The following is an 18,956-nucleotide window of genomic DNA, read 5'->3' on the forward strand; positions in this document are numbered from 1 at the left end:
GGTAGCACTTATTCCCTGATTGATATCTGCGCTGATAAATATATAGATAAATAATAGTTCCGGCAACAACTGGAGGAAAAAAGATTTGAGTGGAATCACAGAATGGCTTGGGTTGGGAGGGACCTTAAAGCCCACCCAGTCCCACCCCGTGCCATGGGCAGGGCTGCCACCCCCCAGCTCAGCTGCCCAGGGCCCCATCCAACCTGGCCTTGAGCGCCTCCAGGGATGGGGCACCGCAGCTTCTCTGGGCAGCTGTGCCAGCTCCTCACCACCTCTGAGTAAAGCATTTCTTCCTCATGTTTAATCTGAACCCACCTTCTTGTAGTTTAAAGGCATTATCCCTTGTCCTATCACTACACTCCCTGACAAAAGCTCCCTCCCCGTCTTTCCTGGAGGCCTCTTGATGAAGATTCCTTTAAGGTCTCCCCAGAGCAACCCCAAATCCTTCAGTCTTAAACAAACAAACAACAACAACAAAAAACACCAGGATGTTTTGCTCCCTGACTGAATGCGGGTCTGAAACCCACAGCCACCCTCTGTCCCATGACCCCAGGGAGGCACCTTCGTGATGTCCCACAGGCCCTGGCTGGAGCTGGGGAAGGGTCTGCGGCCTGGGGGGCACCAGGCTGGGCAGTGCCTGCTGCTTCAGGACAGGGAGGGGAGAGGAGCTGCTGGCAGCCACCCTGCTTCCTGTGGGCTGCGAACTTGTGCAGGATTTTTGTGTCTCTGTGTGTTGTTCAGTGAGCAGATTTAATGGATGAGTTCTGCTATCGGTTACAACTCCTGGAGCCCCCCGAACAGTTTCCTGTATACGGGAGTGAAAAAGGGAAAAGTAAAAACGCCTCTGGGGAAAATAAGGGGTTGGGAAACAGCTCGAAATGTGAGCGCAGGATTGCCAAACCCACACGTTCAAAAAGCATGAATCAGATCTCCAGGAATCACAAGACTGGTGGTCTAAATTTCAACTATGAAATCTGGGCAATTTCTGAAGGGTATTTCCCTCCTTGTTTTCAGTGCTCTGGGATTAGCTGGCGGCAAGGCTCACAGGAACCCATTCTCCCTGGCACCAGATGCTTGTCCCCACCTCCCAGTGCCCCCAGCCTGCATGGCCGCCCCGCTCCCCGTCCCTGCTCCTCCTCCTGCCACCCTGCCTGCGGGCGGGCTGAGTGCTGGTAGATGGGTGGTGAGGAACTGGGGTCTCTATTTTAGACCCATGGAGCTCAATGAGACAGAGCCATCTCTTGGAGTCATTCAAACACTTCCACAGGCTGGGCTGTACCACCAAAGCAGCACTCCTTGAGGTACGAATAGCTGCTAACGTTTTGGAAGGGCACGAATGACCAGAGATTGTGCTGGGAAGCCAAACTTTTTGGCCAAATGTTCCATCATGCCCCAGCCATCCCTTCCCCTCTCCAGAAAACCCACCGTAATCACACGTTTAGTCTGTCCTGCTGTTTTCTGCTCTTGTGAGAGCACGCCATATTTTGTCTGGGAGAACACATTAACACCGCTTTCCCGAAAGTCACCCTGAAAAAAACTAACCAGCAAAGGAACACTGCGGCAAACTCCTCAGGTGCTAGGCGGAAATCTCCCCATCTGCTGGAGCCCAAACCCCCAGGTGGCAAGCAGCTCCCACCCACACCTCCAAATATGGCCATGCTGCCAGGAGGCAGCAGCTTCCTCCCTCTGCTGCCTCATTTGAGGGCCTCCAGATCTATCGCTGATCTAAACTGCTGTTGCCCAACTCAGCCTTGCAGAGTCAGCTTTGCTGCAAGTCCTTTCTTGTCCGCCCCTCTGAAGTCCCTCAGCCACTGCCAGCTCTGTGGTTGGTCCTCACAGGTTCTCTGGTCACACCTCAACTGCTCAGCTCCAGCTGTCCCCACCGCAGGACAGACACGGTGACCTCTTGGGACACAACTCCCTGTGCAGCACCATGTGACCTTCTTCCCAAGTCAACGCATGGCAGTGTTACCTCCCAGTGCTGCACCAATGTGTTTTCCTTCAGCCACTCTCACCCTGCGGTGTTGCTCCCCTGTCACTCATGTCCCAGCTCACAGTTACACGAGCAACCCCAGAGGGCTTCATTGGTGAAAACCGTGGGGAAATCCCCATCTGTGTGGCTCCTCCCGAGCTCCCCAGGCAGGCAAATTACTCGTCACTGAGAGAGCATTCTGCAGCTAGAAGGAATTGCATGCAAATGGGCAGAGCAGCCACAGAGTTCCAGCTCTCCCAGCCCTGCAGAGACTGTCTGCAGCCGCTGTGCACCTGCTCCACTGAAGGGTGGAGCTGCCGTGGGTAAAACCTCACTGGGCTTTCTCCATCAAAGCTGAGCAGTGTGCTGTGCTTCGAAGCATTTGTAGAGCCGCCCATGGAAGAGGAATGTGGGTGACTTCCAAGCCGGTGGGCAGAGACAACAACCAGTGGGCAGTGAAACCGCTAACACCTCACAGCAGTGGTAGCTGTTGCAATGGCAGCTGATGAGCTGGTTGGCTTCTAGGGCAGGGATGACTCAAAGCTGGTTGATGTTACCTGTGAGCTGTTGTGCTGGACTCACCAGGGCCTAATGCAGCAATGTCTGCTTCCTGTGCTGGGTGAAAGGGAGAAGATGCCTCGGTCTCTATTGATGAGTTGAGTTAATCCATTCTTGCCCTAGGCTGGAAGTCATGCCAATAGCACCACACACTCCCTGCCGCTGCACAACAAACTGGTGTGGGAGTATCGTGGCCTGGAGGACTAAGCATATTAGCCTGTCCTGTAACTGAAAGTCTGCACCAAAGAAGAGGAGAGAACAGTGCATGCATACACAGCCAGCGGCACCTCGTAAACATGCCCACTTGCCTCGTTAGAGGCCCTTGATCTGGTAGATGGTCTCATTTGCCAATACGAATACACAGCTCTGCTTCCACACTCACTAGCAGGAGACACACCGTGTGTGGAGCACAGAAAAGCATGCACCGTGAGCCCAGAGCATGCAAAGATCCATGGAAATGTGCGCAGCCACAGCCCTGTGGGGGGCAGCCCCAGCCACACCCAGAGAAGCTCCAGCTCTCCTCCTCCCAGTCCCTCAATTACCACGCCTACCTGAGGGGAGAGAGGCCAGCAGAGCCCTTTTCAGTGCTCACTGGGCTCATGCTCTGTATCTCAGCCTGCACTCTTGGTTGGATCGAGGTGATGAAACCTTTGGCTTCAGTGTAGTGTCCCCAGAGAGGGAATTTTATCTTTCTCTTCATGCTCAATCCATAGCTGGCCATTGTGGCCTTCTGCTGCTTTCTACCACAGAGCAGCCCATGTAAGACTTGCTTTTCTGGCAGACCTGCCAGCACCACACATAGCCTCCTGGGCACTGGGCATGGCATTGGCTCCAGGGATGAGGGCTGCCTCTCTCCATGGCAAAGCCATCCCCACCTGTCCAGTTCCTGGATACAGATTTCTTCTTGCTGCTGCCTGCACTCTAGCTGGTGAGCTGTTCCCCTCACCCCTTGCACACTTCTCCCAAATGCTTCTTCCCCTGGAGTTGCCCACCCACAGTGGGCATTTTGGCACTCAGAACATCAGTCTATGAGTGGAGAGTGAATAATTTTACTCATCTCAAGCTCTCCATCAAGTTCTTCAGTGCGTGCAGGCTCTGGAAGAGCTTTTTATGTGAAGCACTGCCTGTCTGGTTTTGCTACGCGTGCCATCAGCCTCTCCTCCTTTGAAGGACGGGGATTTCCCACCCTCCACCGCTAACCTCCACAGCACAGGGCCGCTTTGGTCTAGGCCAGATGGCCTTGGAGGAGATGGCTCTGTTCTTCATTTCTGAATACTGCTGACTCTTCAAAAGATTGGGTTTGCTGCTCGCTCCTTGGCTTTGGAGCTGCAGCCCTTACCCAGCTAAATTCAGCTGGGGGAATTCCACCTGTAAGACGTGCAAGTAAGGGCAAAGACATCCTCTGCTTTGTCCCTGTCAAGTTTCTGCTCCCCAAGGCCTTGCTTTCTCTGCTGGTAGTTCCTACATGCAGCAGCAAGTCTGCTCCCCATGTGTTTCGCTGCAGCAGAAATGCCCACACATTTTTTCCATTGTGAACCTGGCTACATCCCTGCCAGCTCATGCAACAGGCTATTGTTAAGTAATTGTTTGAGTCATCAGCCGAGCCCACACCCAAGCAGGCTCTTTAGATTTGACACATGGAGGATTCACTACTGTTGGTGTGGCTCTAGGGAACTGTCTCCTGCCTTGGCCAGGACAGGGACAGCCAGTGCCCGGAGATCTTCCATTCCCATAGCCCTCCCTTGGTCTCAACTTCCAGCTACCACCAAGCCTTTTCTCAAGAACAGAGGCTTAATGCAATGCAGAAAAGCTGCTGGATTGTCCCATGTGAGACCTTTTTCCTCTTTTCCACTGGTACCTTGTCTTTGCTTCCCGATGTTGCTATCATCTATCAGAGATCTCTCATGCCATCCCTGTCCCCACTGTCATTACCATGTAGCACTGAGCTAATATCAGAGCTGCTTCCCCAGCCAGTGTCAGTGCCTCCTACTGAACCCCGTGTGACGTGTGGGATTTGTAGTCCAATTCAAGTTTGGCACAGTTGCTGCTCCCCAACTCCAGCAATCAGGAGTGGAGAAGTGCATGCCGGGGCCCTGCTTTCTCAGGTGGTCATTCTGGCTGACACCACCCATTTTACCGCCTCTTTACATACACAGACAAAGTGCTCGGCACATTTTCAGAAGAGGGAAGATTAAAAACCCAACCAAGAAAAAGAAAAGAAACAAAAACAGAAAAAACCCAAAGTGAATTACTAAAGTTTATAAGGCTAATACTTTATAGGGCTAGTATGCACAGGCCTGAGGCCTTCCAGATAATATAATCTAATACTTGGAGATCCCCTGATGAAAGGCACTATATATGCAAAGTGCTTTATAAACATTAATTAGTTAATGTTGAAAATTTTGCCCGGGGCAGAAAAAGAGTAAAAAAATACCAAAAATCCCCCTTCTCTCCCTCCCTCTAGTCCCTAACTATTCAAAGTTAATGATTCTCTGTGTGCGAACTTAGAGCACATTTTAATTTCTGTTTACTTCTGGGGAGATGGAAGCACTTTTGTACACTTTGTGTTTCTGCAAGCACTGCTAACGTGGTTGCTTCCCATATCTTCTGATTTAAGCTTTGTGGATCAAGACACCTCAGCACCTACAGCACAATCTTGACCACAGTGTTTGTAATAAAACTGCCCAAGCTCTGCCATCAGTTTCAGCTCATCCCTTTCATTCTGTAATCACCACCCAACCAGACTCTGTGTGAACGTCCTTCTGACAGTAGCTTCACATTAGGCCACTTCCCCAAACCTTGGATACTCAAGTGCAGGGCAGCTTCATCGTCATCACACCACTCATGTATGCACACAGGGCAAGAGGCAAAGCAATAAACTTGTTAGTTTTTGCAAAAGAAGGGAAATGAGGGGATCTGAAGGGGAAAATTGCCTGTTGCGTGCAGGATGCATTTTTTACGATAAAGGTGGTGAGGCACTGGGACAGGTTGCCCAGGGAGGTGGTGGATACCCTGTCCCTGGAGACACACAAAGTCGGGCTGTATGGGGCTCTGAGCAACCTGGTGGAGCTGTAGGTGTCCCTGTTCGTTGCAGGGCAATTGGACCAGATGACCTCTACGGGTCCCTTCCAACTCAAACAATTCTATGATTCTATGAGGCTGTATTTCAAAGTAGCTCATGTAAAAATGTTCATGTTAAAAGTTGCACTTTTAATGATGTTTCCAGTAAGAAGAATGTTTAATGATCCTTGTTGGAGAAGCATTTAGCTTCTAGATAACACCTTTGGAAGTGTTCAAAGTTGGTTGGATGGGGCTCTGAGCAACCTGATCTAGTGAAGGTTGCCCCTGCCCATGGCAATGGGTTTGGACTAGGTGATATTTAAGGTTCCTTCAGACCCCACTGGGAGTTTTAGGCCCACTTGGGTGAACACACTTATGTGAGTTGGCACCAAGGGATGAGACCCTTCGTGAGGTGTCACCACTTCCCTCAGCCTGAGACGTGGTAACTCAGATGAGCAAACTCCTGATGTGAGGCAGTGCAAATAACCCCTGGCAGTGCATCCATTCCTGAGGAGTGGTGAGAGCTGACTTCAAAACACGCGTCCCCGGCACAGAAGCAGGCATTGAGCCAGGGCAGCACCTGCAGCAGAGCTTGGCCCTGCCCAAACTCGGCTGGGAAATGAGAAAGAAATGCCGTAACAGTGGTGCTGCCCTGCCCCTCACTGTGCCTGGGCTGTGACAGCCACCAAAGCACAGCTGGTTGAAGTAGACAGGGCAAGGAGGCCAGCTTCAGCCAGCTTGGCCACCATGAGCCCCTGTCACCCTGCTCCTTCCTGTGAGCTGTCACTCTCCCTTGCTCACACACTGCTTCTGCTCTTAATTACAATTACAAAGGACTGCTGGCTTTGTAGCGCAAGTATGATGAGGCCCTCACCCGCAGAGACTTGTGGGCAGGAGGTGAGGTAGTGGCTAGCTGAGCCGGAGGAGGGGAGGTCCTGGGCATGAGGGAGGAGGACATCTGAGGATGGCCTCAGACCTTGGTGGCAGGCTCCTTTCCACTGCCACAAATATGGTGGCATACAATGCAGGGACCTGTGGAGCTGCTGGAGGGCTCTGACAGAAACAGGGGAAGCTGAGCTCCTGCACGTCTCCTACCAATAACAACCCCTCAAGGGCTAGTGTTCCCAGGGCTTCCCAGTGCTAGGGCCCAGCTTCCCTCCTTTAGAGAAAAGGTGAGATATCAAACGTTAAGGCTTTGAGAAGCATTTGGATAATGCTTTCAGATATTGCTCTTAGGTTGCCCTGTGTGGAGTCAGGGGTTGGACTTGATGATCCTTATGGGTCCCTTCCCATTCGGGATATAGAATCAGAGAATCAAAGAATGGTTTGAGTTGGAAATGACAATTAAGACTGGCTAGTTCCAATGCCCCTGCTATAGGCAGGGACACCTCACTCTAGACCAGGTTGCTCAAAGCCCCATCCAGCCTGGCCTTGGATGCTTCCAGGGAGGAGGATATATTAGCATCATATTCTATGATGCTATGATCCTCATGGGTCCCTTCCAACTCAGGATATTCTATAATTCTGGTTTGAGCAGCATTGCGCTCAGCAGGTACAATGACTGAGCCACAAATCCCTTGTGTCTCTTCAGTCTTAAAGAGAAGCTCTGTTTCTGTCAATGACAGTTATCAATGAAGCCTTCAAAGAATCAAAGACTGCATAACTTTGCCCTTGTCCAGTCCAACTGCTACCACCTCTGGGCATGTAGCCATCCATCCAAACCCATCCAAGCATCCGTGGCACTGAGTCTTCTCAGGGGGGTTTGTCGATACAGGAATGTGAGATCAAGCTCGCAAAGAGCAATCACTTACACACGTATCTACTTCAGATGTACCTGAATGGGCTACACTGTTCTTTCATCTCCTGCAGTTAAGGATGTTTAATTTTAATCCCATGTCAAAGGGGAGAAAAAAAACCTGTACTGAAGTTCTGATAAATAAACCATGCCACCAAATGCTCAGATCAGCACATACTTGCTGGAAGCAGTGCAGAAAAGCTGCCTTCCAGCACTGCAGGCTGTTAAAACACCCCTTCAAATAGATGCTATTGTAAGCCGGTCGTACACCAGTGCTGTTGTATTGACTTCAGATCATAAAGCTTTTGCCATTCTGAGTGCATACAATGCTGAGGAAGAAGAAAAACGTGAAACATTTAGTAGTTGTTGATGTTCAGCTTGAGGACCTGTGAAGAGCTGTGGTTTTCAGGAGCCATTCAGCATCTGCTCTCACAGTCTGACTGCTCCGAGGTGCTTCGTGCTGGGCACCCACCAAGTCAGCCACCGACATCACAAGGCTGCCTGCAAAACCACGATCGGAGATGGAGATGGGGCAAACTGTCTGCCCTGCTGCTGCTGAAGTTATCAATTTCTACCTCTTCTGCTTTCAAATTACTTTGCAGCGTTATCTGCTCTCCAGGAGAAAACTGGAAGTTTCAAAAGCGAGGGAAGTCATTCACAGTGCAACGGGTGACAACCTGATTTTCCTGATTTCCGGAGTACTTGGACCCTCCTCAGGCTCCCACGACAGCAGCGAGATGCTGCACCTCAGCCAGGTGCTGCCAATGTTACCAAAGCCGCCAGTCTGTGCCGCAGCAGTGTGTTTGCAATATGTATAAGGACCAAAGCTGTTTACCACCCACTGATGAGCTTTTATGTGTAAAACGTCCCTTTCCCTCTTGAGTGCTGAAGCAGACACAGGTTTGTTGCTTTGATAGTAATATGAAAAAGCTTAACTTTGCTTCAGGATATTTGTAACCAAAACATGTGGAATTATTACGCCATAAAGTCTGCTTCGCTGGGTTTTGCTGATATAAAAAGGTTAAAAAAGAATTAAAAGAAATAAAAAAAATAAGGGAAGAAAAAGAAAGTTAATACAATAAATAAAAAAAGATGGATGGGTACACTGAACACAGTTTGGATCTACGCACTATATTGTCCCGGCAATGCCACCAATTCAATTTAAATCCTAAGGAAACAGCTAATGCTATTGAAGCACTGCAAATTAACAGCAGAATGTACATCACCTCTCCAAGACAACGAGCACATCAAACACCTCCGCTGCTCTGCACGCAGACGGAGCAGGGGAAAAGCAGCATAAAAGTGAAATGGTTTCTCTTCCCCTGCCACGCTGAAGGCAAGTGCCAACTCTTGCTGTTGTAAACTGTAGGGCAAGGCCGTGTGAGGAGTTCTGGAAAGAAAACGAATACCACATAGCAGGCAGGCAGAATGAGACAGAGGTATTTTTAATTGATGCTAGACGAACGTAAATACTTGAAGCTGGCGTTAAGCAGCGCAGCCCTTTTTCTCCCCATGCCAGGTACCCATTTATCCGGGCTCATAACCAAAGGCCAACATGACATCAGAAGCCCTGTGGTGTTTTGCCTTTGGGCAATAGCCGGTAAAACTGGTTTCATCTGGCAGATGAGAGTGTGAGCTGAGGTAATTGGTGTGTTCTTTTCTGCCTCAGATTCCTTATCTCATCCTGAATATTCCCATAGCCTCCCTTTTTCCAGCCCTTTTGTTTCTCAACAAAAAAAATATTTACATTGAAATAAACATTGAGAGCCTCCAGATCGCATCAGGGCAGACACAGGTGTTGGCAGCCCCAGGAGCAATGAGCAGCGCAATGGCAACCACGGAAGAGGAGAGCTGGAAGCAGGGCTCTTTCTGGTGGGACGTCATACGGAGCAGAAGGGGTTTGGACAGACACCATTTGACAAAGGAGCATAACTCAAAAAACACCTGCCACTCCATTTTTCTTTCACTCCAGAGATCTGTTTGGATTACTTTCCTATATTGTTTCACAACTGAGGGATAAAACTCATCTGAATACGATGGCAGTGTCATGAGGGAGTCTTTCTGTCTACAACCCAAGGCTGGAAACAGCCATGGCTGCCTGTTTCTGGGGCTGCAGGAGCAGTGTTTGCCATGCAGCCAGCATGAGTTGTGCAGGTGTTGAGTGGGCTTCCTGCAAGCATCCCCACATCAGCCCTTGCTGAGGAGAGCACTCACAGAACAAAGTCTGCTCATATGAAAATGGCAGTGAACACATAGTATGGATTTTGTTAGATGGGCTCTGTGAGTGAGGAGCATCGCCTGCTGTTTCTTTTAATTTGGGAAGGCCACAGCACGTCCATAGAATGCACAGCATGGGGCAGCACCACCACCAGACAACATGGGAGTGTGCCACGTAGATCGGTGGGACAAACGCTTCTAGCTCACCAGGAACAAGTGGTCATCTAAGAGCTGCCCCGGGAAATGAGTTGAAAGGGAAAAAAAGATTTTTTCCTTCTTTCCAAAAGTACTACTGATAGATAAATATGTAGCGCAAGGACTGCATGTGATGCCCATCAAAGAAAGACTTGCCAGAGGTGAAGTCCCTGCTCTGACATGCTGGATCTGTAACCTAAGGAAGAGTGCCTTGCTTTCCAAAACCCCTGCCCTTTCTAACCACACATCCAGCTGAAGCTGCAGGGCACTGGAAGCATGGAGAAGCCTGGGAAGTCTGGCCATGTACAAATCCAGAAAATTAGTTTTAGCCTCTCCTATTGGAACATTTTTGATGTTTTTCCCCAGCTCCTATGGAAATCACACAGAGGTTTCCCACTGTAGCTGAGCTGGATCCCAAGTCTGTCAACCCTGAAGAAGAAAAAAGATCCCAAGTCTGTCAACCCTGAGAAGAAAAAGCTGAAGATGATAGAAAAGGGAGACTTTAACTTGCCGAGCAAGGCTAAAACACAAATCTAGTGGTTATGTTAAACAGTCCAAATGAAAATTATCCAAATGTACAGGATTATAGGAGAAGAAAGAAAATAGACAACTAGAAGGAGATGATGAAAAATGGGTTAAGGGAGGAGGAAGATATAAAAGGTGGGAAAGTGAATGGGAAAATCCAGTCTGGGATCGAGGAGAGTCTGAAGAAGATGTGAAAAGAGGAGAGAAGTAGAAGAAAATTGGTGTGAAAATGTGGCAGAAACGCAGAAGCTCCTGGGGTTGGGGATAGAGGGGATGGACTCGGACTTTGACATCAGGGTCTGAGCCCCATCAGCGATTCAAAGAGACTCCCCCAGGGGAGCCGAGCAACTCTCTGAGCTGTTTATGCCCTCTCGATAGAAAGAGACAGTTGTAATGGGGAGGGGAAAGGTCGTTGGGCGTCCCTTTGTCCTACCCACTGGACATGTCCCAGGGACTGAGCCCAGGAGGATGCTGTAGGATCCTCTGTTTTTTTCTGAGGAACTCTGTGGCTTCCTGCTGGACTTCACAAAGCACGGCAGTCAGGGCAGGCCCAAGTGGCTCCTTCATCGCATCCCCCTTGCCCCAACACACTCCTCTCCTCTTTTAATACCTGCGAGTAGGGGTATCCATGTTCCAGGGGCTGCAGAACTGATACAGTGTGCCACTGCTGCACTCCTGAATACCCATGTATTCATCTGGCAGAAAGCAGCTTGAGAAGTTCCTGAGCCAACCCAAGAGGTCCCGTGGACCCAAACTATCACAACCAGGCACACAATGGGCCTCAGTCACCAGGTTCTGAACAAGGTCCATGAGTATGAAGTTAGGAACGTGGTGTTGGCCTCTCCTCCTCTTGCTGCCCTCTCTCCTCTGCCTAGGGTCAGTTGGCCTTCCTGCTTGGCCATGGCCTACATGGCAAATAGCTCTCTTCCCTCCCAGTGACCTTTACCTGGGCTGGAATGCCCGCCGGCCACAGCAGCTTCAGGGACTGGAGGAGACAACTGCCTCATGTTCCAGAAGCATGTTTTGGCCTTCTCAGAATGACAAAATGAGGCAGCTGTCCACTGTGGGCAATTTAGCCTAATGTGATACTGAATTTGTCTGTTTAATACACCCAGATGTTCCAGCAGTGAGTGCATTACAAAATTCTTCAATAAATAATGGAGATGGGAATAATTTTTTGTTGTTTTCTTTTTTAATGAAAATGGCAAAAACAGTAATTTGCTACTGTACATCTGCATCAGTTATTTAACGTGACATCTTGCTGTAGTAATAATCCATCAGCATCCAGCATTACATATGGATTCATAAAAAGGTTTATGCATGCGTTGGTGCATTTGCTGTCTGCCAAACCAATTACATACATTTTACCATAAATTATACATATTGAACTGGGAGCCTGCTGTGTTAATTGCTCACATTTTTATAGGGGAAAATGTGGTCACGGAGCGATTTTTCTTTTTAAACATATTGAGAACAAGGCAGAAGAAGATGCTATGTCTTCAGTTTTCAGAGCTGAGAAATCAATATTTAGCCTGACAGTTTACCATCATTAAAACAAACAAAAAGCTCAGCGAAAACAAACAGTTGGAGAAGCTTCCCTTGGTGTCTTCTCTCCTCACTTTCCTGTAGGCACCCATGTCTTTGCTTGGAAAAGTATGGAAATATATGCACAGTTGTACTGCAGGTGTTACACAGAATTGAAGACTGAACTTCTATGTACCAACACTAAGGGCAGTTTCATTGCCTTCCCATACTGGGGCCCCAGAAAGGACCCATGAGGAGCACTGGGTTGATCTTTCTCAGTGCTCTGCTGCTCACTTGCCCATTCTTCAGGAACAATGCCATGTAATTATGAGCCACAGCTTGGCTGTTCACAGACGTTCTGTGAGTAATGCTTTAAATATAGTTTATTACATCAAGCTCAGCACTGGAACCCAATGGCTTTCAACCCCTGGTAGGACTGAATCCCCATTCAGTTCCCTACTGAAAAAAAATGTAAAAGCGCTCTCTTGGTTGAAAGAAACAACGCAGAGGACAGAATTAAAACTCCAGATAATACCATCAGAGGAGGGCAGAATGAAATGATGTCTCACTTATAAAAGATGTGAGACCATTCTGATGAGTCAGAAACAAACAGCATAGCTTTAGAGAGATAGTTGGAGGGAGAAATGCATTTGTCTCCTCTTTGGATCACTGTAAATGGAAGGAAGCATGGAAGATGTTTTCCTGCTGTTCTTTATTTTTGACATAACACAATATTGTGTTCAGAGAGACTAGAGAACTACAACAGTTACAGTTGCATAAAGGAAGCTGAAAAGTGGACTCATTTTTCCTACACCACTCGCAAGGCTCTGGTTTTATTTATCCCTGTTTAATGAGAGTTCCCTGCTGTCGGTTGGGAGAAGAGCTCTTCCTGCAAAAGAGTAACATCCAAGGCACTTCCCAAAGGAAACTTTTAGTCAGACTCTGCCATGCTCACTTTCTCTCAAAACACAATTAAATTTCAAGGTGAGGGACTGGATAACCACACAGAGTATATTCCTATATTAAGAAAAACAGACATAAATGATGTTTTGGGGGAAAAATAAAAAAAGATCATTATACTGTTTCAATTTTTTTCTGTGAACTTGCTTACAGTCCATTGCACATGTTGAGCGAGAAAGAATGAAGGGAAGGCCAGGTAGGAAACTGATGTTGTAGTTGAAAAACAGAAAGGTATGGGTTTCATGGGTGGACTGTTTGACAGACAAGGAACTGGTTGCAGGATTGTATCCAGAGAGCAGTGGTCAATGTCTCACTGTCCAGATGGAGATCAGCAACAAGTGGTGTCTCTCAGGAGGCAGTACTGAGAGAAGTGCTCTTTAACATCTTCATCAATTACATTGACTGTGGAATCAAGTGCATCCTCAGCAAGCTTGTGGATGACACCAAGCTGTGTGGTGCAGTTGCCACCCAAGGGACAGGATGCCATCCAGAGAGACCTAGACAGGCTTGAGCAGTGGGCTCAGGTGAACCTCATGCTGTTCAACAAATCCAAGTGCAAGGTCTTGCACCTGGGTCGTTGCAACCCCGGCTATCTGTACAGGCTGGGGAATGTAAGGATGGAGCACAGTGCTGCCAAAAAGGACCTGGGGGTACCAGTGGATGGTAAGCTGGACATGGGCCAGCAGTGTGCCCTCACAGCCCAGAAAGCCAACCGTATCCTGGGCTGCATCAAAAGAAGTGTGGTCAGCAGGGTGAGGGAGGTGATCCTGCCCCTCTGCTCTGCACTGGTGAGACTTCACCTGGAGTACTGCATCCAGATGTGGAGTCCTCAGTGCAGGAGAGATGTGATCCTGTTGGAGCACATCCAGAGGAGAGCCACAGAAATGATCCCAGGGATGGAACACCTTCCCTATGACAACAGGCTGAAAGAGCTGGGGCTGTTGGGCCTGGAGAAGAGAGGGCTCCAAGGTCACTCTAAGAGCAGCCTTTCAGTATCTAAAGGGGGACTGTAAGAAAGAAGGGATTGGACTCTTTAGCAGGGTCTGCTGTGATAGAACAAGGGGAGATGGTTTCAAACTAGAAGAGGAGAGATTTAGGCTGGATGTAAGGAAGAACATTTTTACAATAAAGGTGGTGAGGCAATGGAACAGGTTGCTCAGAGAGGCAGTGGATTCCCAATCCCTGGAGATACTCAGGTCAGGCTGAATGGGGCTCTGAGCAACCTGAGGTAGCTGTAGGTGTCCCTGTTTGTTGCAGAGGAGTTGGACTAGGTGACCTTTAAGGGTCCTCTCCAACTCAGACAATTCTATGATTCTATGATTAATGCGTTGATGCTGGAAGAAGGAGGTAATGAGAACACTGTTACAGAACAGGCTTTTTCAGATTGTCATTTCTTTCTTCGCTCAACACTGAGTGGCTGGCCAGGTTTTGTCTTCGTATGCTTCCTCAGTAACAGGTGTAGCTCCTGCTTCTTTAAACAATTGAAGCAGTCAGGAGCATTTTCTCCTCTAAGCACTGTCACTCAAATTACTGCCCTTCTCCCTCTGTGGCTTGCTGTGTGAAAAGTTCATGCTAATCACTTCAACTGATGAACATTTTACTTGCCCTCCTCCTTTGCCATTCCCATGTTTTACCACGAGTAACCATACAAAATATAAACCTAACACCAGAGCTGTCAGTGACTCTAAATGCTTCCTTTATGGTGCTCTTGTTAAACATTGCTGAAGACTTATAGCCACAAGAGGACCCTTCCTTGTTTACACAGCAGTCTTCCTCCCATACCCTGTTTTCAGCCCTGCCCTCACAGCATTCACTCAGTATCTGGGGAAGGCACCATTGAGTGGTGGCTATCAGTTTCTCATGCTGACAAGCCACCACAACAGTTCTGCAGGGCACCTAACAGGCCCACACTGGCTGAGACTGCTGCAATAAAAGTAAAGCCAGGCCAAGTATCGAGGAGAGGTAAGTACCCTAATTTTTAATGACATCTTATATTGCAGCTGCTGTCAGGCCAGTGAGAACAGCAAACAAGCAACATGGATGTGGCTAAATCTCTGAAGTTAGAGAATACACAGCAACAGAAGTATGCATAAAATGAAGGCATGCTGCCTGAGAGATGCTGGCAAAAGACTAAGATAAAGAGTGACATTTACTACTAACATGTGCAGAAACACCATTCTTTTTATCTCCTACTATATTACAGCCCTGTATTATGTCTCTGGCATATCTCATGGAGTAAGTTAGAAATAGATCCATCCATATATATTGGGCAATAAGAAAGAAGCATTTTTCCTAAACATTTTGAGAAACACCTTTTTTTCCTACCAAAACAAAGTATATCCTACTCGACTGATTTATTACCTTTGCCTTGAGCTTAATGGATTTATTAACATTAAGCAGGTAAAGACTTAAATCTGAAATAGATCTGGAGTTGTAGATCAGATGGATTTGTGTTGCTGTTCAGTGGAAAAACAGAAACGCTCTGTTAAATTTCAGCAAAAAGACAGTTGTGCTCAGAGGCATCAGTGAGAGGAAGGAGCGACCACCAGTGCTGGTCACTGGGGATGGCTGTCCCATCCGGCATGGAGATCTCACTGCCGGGCTGGTGAGCAAGGCAGTGCCACGGGTTTGAGCTCACAGAGAATCTCAGACTCATTAAGGTTGGAAAGTCCAATAAGATCAGCTAGTCCAACCATCAGCCTATGCCTGTATCTGCTCTAGGCCATGTCACTCGATGCCACATCCACCCTTTTCTTGAAAACCTCCAGGGAGCAGAATTGTCGAATCATTAAGGTTAGAAAGACCAACCTGCTTCCAGGTCATTCCCATCAGCACAGCGTTCATTCACTCTCCAAAGAGCAACGCAAGGATTGTTCCTTCCAAGAAAGGGGAAGATTGATCAGAAATGAACTTGAATGCATGCAACATGTTAAACCACCAAGTTCCGTGCACTGTGTTTGATTTTTCTTCACCATTGCTCCGTTGTGCTCCCTCGCTGGATTTCAAAGCACTCAAAGCGCTCTGCTCTGTGCTATCTGGTTTCAGGCAAGCAGCGTGGCAGTGTGCCTGAGCTGAGAAAATATGCTTGAAGTCTGCATTCACAGGCAGCTTCAGCATCCTAAGGAAAACGCTTTGTTTTTGTAGCCTGAAAGTATGTCACAAACATGAATAGAATTATACGCTCACTCTCCCTTGCCCTCAATCCTCTTCACCTTAGGAAAAAATTATACGCTTCCAATTACAGGGCCAGTTAAAATCAATACAAAGGTGGGAGAAAACAGATCATTTTTCTTATGGAAGTAACTGTTTTCATTAATTTTTCATTAGTCCTGCTTTTGTTGTGCTATCCATCACTGAAGGAGCTGGTATGCAGTAGATTACATTTAGGTTATCTTACATGCTTCCAGGATTTAGTAGATATTGCCTGATAAAGCTGCAAGCTCTATGGCTTTAACTTACATCTATCAATAATGCATCAGAAGAGAATTTTTCTGCACGCAGCTGTCCCTGAGCCAAGCGGCTTTCTCCTGGAATAGCTGCACTGGTTACAGCTGACATGCTGCTGCAGTTTCCAAACCTCTCGTCTAAAGGCTACAACTGCGAGATGAGCAGATGTGCCAGGAGAGAGATCATCTGGGAGGGTTTAGCTCTGCTTTCCTGGTGCTGCAATTGAGATTTTGGAGCTCCTCAAGCCAGGAGCCCGCTGTGCCCTGCTGCATGACAGCAACTTCAGCTGACGGCCTTCCTGCCATCGTGGTGCATTTTGGGGTTTGGCTGTGATAATTCTATCAACAACCAAATCTCTTTCACAAAATACACCAGGGTATTCTGTTGCTGTTTTTTTTCCCCTTTGTAATGCCCAAGTTCTGTGGTAAGAAACTTCAGCCCAGCTGAGAAGGGCTTAGGGGTCCTGGTTGATGAAAAACCTAGCATGAGCCAGCAGTGTGTCCCTGCAGCCCAGAAAACCAATGGTATCCTGGCTTCCATCAGAAGAGGGGTGGCCAGCAGGGTGAGGGAGGGGACTGTCTCCCTCTGCTCTGCCCTCGTGAGGCCCCAGCTGGGGTACTGCATCTAGGTCTGGGGCCCTCAACGCTGGAAAGGCGTGGAGCTGTTGGAGAGGGACCAGAGGTGGGCCATGAAGACGACCCAAGGGTTGGAGCACCTCTCCTATGAAGGCAGGCTGAGGGAACTGGGCTTGTTCAGGCTGGAGAAGAGAAGGCTGCAGGGAGACCTCACTGCAGCCTTCCAGTATTTAAAGGGGGTTTATAAACATGAGGGAAATCAACTTTTTATGCAGATGGATAACGATAGGACAAGTGGGAATCGTTTAAGTAAAGGAGGGGAGATTTAGATTAGATGTTGGGGGAATTTTTTTTTACTGAGAGAGTGGTGAGGTACTGGAATATGCTGATCAGAGAGGCTATGGATGACTCATCCCTGGAGGGTTCAAGGTTGGCTGGGGCCCTGCGCAGTCTGATCTAGTACTTGATCTCGTGGTTGGCAATCCTGCCTGCAGCAGAGGGGTTGGAACTTGATGATCCTTGAGGTCCTTCCAACCCAAGCCATTCTATGATTCTGTGAACTGAAACAACACAAAAAGAAGACTGCAGTCACTCCTGAAGAGCTGAGCCAGAGGAAGGAGATGGAGACATAAGAAGAGCCCACTTAAAGCAGGAAATGTGAGCGGGATTTTCATGGAATCACAGAACGGTTACTCTTGAGCTGCCTACCCCCAAACAGAAGAAAATGAATCTTCCTGAACTGAAGAAAGAAATGAGGGAAATGCACTGCTACTTTTAGTTATTATCTGGCAATCCATGTTTTCAGTGCAAGCCTTCCAGATCTTGAGAGGCCAGGCTCTTCTCAGTGGTGTGTAGTGAGAGAACAAGGAGCAATGGCCTAAAACTTGAACATAGGAAGTTCCAAACAAACATGTAGAAGAACTTGTTTACGGTAAGGGTGATGGAGCACTGGAACAGGTTGCCCAGAGAGGTTGTGGAGTCTCCTTCTATTATTCAAAACTTGTCTTGACACCTACCCGTGTGACCTGTTGTGGGGAACCTTCTTTAGCAAGGGGTTGGACTCCATGATCTCTTGAGGTCCCTTCCAACCCCTGTGATTCTGTGATTCTGTGACTCTGTGATTTGTTCAGAAGCAGTAAGGATTAGTGAAATCACTGCTGCTGATCTGAAAAACTCCATTTGAGTTGGTTTGTCCTTTGTGCTTCTACCGATTCTGATTCTTGGGGGGCTAAACAAGGGAAGCACTGAACACCCACCTGCATCCTTGCTAAGCCCCTAGTTTGAGCTGAGCCAAAGCGTATGTGGTATGGGACTTCAGGGGACTTCAGCAAATGTAGTTTTTTCTTAATGCCAATGCCCAAAGGGAGCTCCATGCTTATCACATCACCACCCTGTCCTGCAGGGAGGACTCAGATTCAACCAGGCTTCCATTGACTGCCCATGGGAAATACGATAGCTTTTAAAGACAATACTCAGCAGAGGGAATGGTCCAGTACAACACTACGGCTGATTGCTGTGCTATGCCTCTTTTGTGGGGCAAGCTCACCATTAATATAGAAGGTAGAAGATGGGATCTAGCCCACAGAATCTGATATCAGTTGTATAATAATGTACTGTATTTTAGAGGCACAGGACTCCATAATATAGTAAGCCCTCATCCAACAGGTGGAAAGAAAAAATACAGATTCAAGGAAAAAGGTCTTTCCCCATCTACCAGAAGGACACCCCAGTTTGGGAGCTCACTCCCATACACACAGAGGATGCTTTGGGGGTTTGGCATCAGTGTTCTCCTCCAGCATGGACATTAGCATCCAGTTACCAGCTATCAGCACTAACTCAGCTTAAAGGGCATGTATGTTTGTGCTATGTGCTTGCATTTTTTTCTTTTTTCTTTTTTGGAAGAAATGTGACTTTAAGCAATGAGACTTTAGCACTTTTAATCTCAAATAGAGGATCCCAAGTGCCAAGTCAGTTTTGAGGTCTTCAGTAACCAGGTCAATGAGGCGGCAGCCAAAGCCAACACCAGGACCTGATGCAACATATTGATTTTTGGTGGTGGTGATGCCTCTGGACCCTCAAGAAATAATAAACCACTCAAACTCAAGTCTGAGAAAAAGCAACCGGTCTA

Source organism: Numida meleagris, chromosome 2 (assembly GCF_002078875.1).
Source record: "Numida meleagris isolate 19003 breed g44 Domestic line chromosome 2, NumMel1.0, whole genome shotgun sequence".
Taxonomy (NCBI): domain Eukaryota; kingdom Metazoa; phylum Chordata; class Aves; order Galliformes; family Numididae; genus Numida; species Numida meleagris.